Below are 1,487 nucleotides of genomic sequence, written 5' to 3'. Positions count from 1 at the left end.
TTTTGGAGTATTTTGTATGAAATATTCCACGTAGTTTTTATACATAGTTGGCATTTCCACTCTACTTTTGATACATTTGTTGTGGAAAGGTGTCCTGCTGGGTTGTATCTGTAAAGCTTAGGTTAACTGGTGATGCACCACAAGGGTTTTTGCCTGTCTTTGCTTGTTCCTAAACTTCACTGTTCTCTAGAGCTATCTAGAAAAATCCTTTATTTCTGTAGTGATTGCTTAAATCTAAGTATATTAGTTTGATGACCTTCAGTTTCCTAGGAAACAGTTTTTCCAGACATTTAGTGTCATGAAATGCCCTTTTAAAATGACTTCTAAGCAATGCCTGTAAAGGTAACATGAGACACAATTTCCAATTTCATTAATAATTATCTACTGACTAAAGCTGTTAACATTCTCTTTGTTTTGGTTATTGTTTTAAATCAGCATTATTTGAAAGCTATGACTCTGAAATAACCTGGAGCACAAATACTGCATCAATATAGCAAATATTGTTTGTCCAGTGTCCTTCAACTGAGGAACAAATCCTAAACTGAGGGATTTGGCAAATACTTGTTAGCTGTTATATTAGCAATAGTTTCTGCCTTCCAAATTATTGTGATTTGGCAGTAGCTTACAAGTGGTACAGAAATGAGCAAACCCAAGGAAAGAAAGGTTTTTATCTACCCAAGGCAAAAGCAAGTTAATAGTTGAGACATGCTGAGAAGTAAGTGGGAAACTCAGGGATGACAGATAGCTTCCAAAGTGTGTTTTCTTTGTGTTTAAGCATTATCTTACATATCCCCTAGATCTGAATTGGGTTTTAGATGCTCAGCAGTCCTTAAGTCCTCACAGTGGTCAGTGACATTTTAAGTACATTTGCATTCTGCATTTGTTAAAAGGAAATAGCAGACATAGCTACACTACATAAAAATGGTGATTTATTACAGCTTCTGTCTGGATCTAGTTTTGGTTGCAGAATAGCAATTATGATACAAATACTGCCCACTTGTAGATCAGAGGCTAGTTTTTGGTTCATATGTAGAATGGATCCACTTTTTCTAATGTGGTAAATTGCCTTTTTCATAAATTATTCTTTTTCCAACTTGGTTGACCAGTGTCTCTTAAGAATTCTTGAACTATACCAAAGTAATCAATATAATAAGATTTCATAATCATTTTTCTTTAGAAATATTCTGATCTTCAAGAGATGAGATACATAAATGAAGCTTTTATCTCACCATCTGGAGATTTAAAGAAAGGGCATGGCATGGAATGCCAAACATACTGAAAAGTTGTGCTCTTGTATGTGTTGTAGTTGCTTCAAAAATTTTTTACTGGCTGTGGCAAAGCACATCAGCAAGAAGCTGCTGGTGTGAAGGAAAGCTGCATGAGTTCTGAGCACATAGCTGGTACTTATTGTTAGTTCAATTTGTGAAATAAAGTTGTAAGTTCTGAGCAGGATATGAGCATTTTCCCCATCTGAGGAATGAACAGGT

The sequence above is a fragment of the Agelaius tricolor genome, unplaced genomic scaffold (assembly GCF_023055355.1).
Source record: "Agelaius tricolor isolate 1412-34295 unplaced genomic scaffold, bAgeTri1.0.p SCAF_16, whole genome shotgun sequence".
Lineage (NCBI taxonomy): Eukaryota > Metazoa > Chordata > Aves > Passeriformes > Icteridae > Agelaius > Agelaius tricolor.
Note: the sequence above shows the minus strand (reverse complement) of the source record.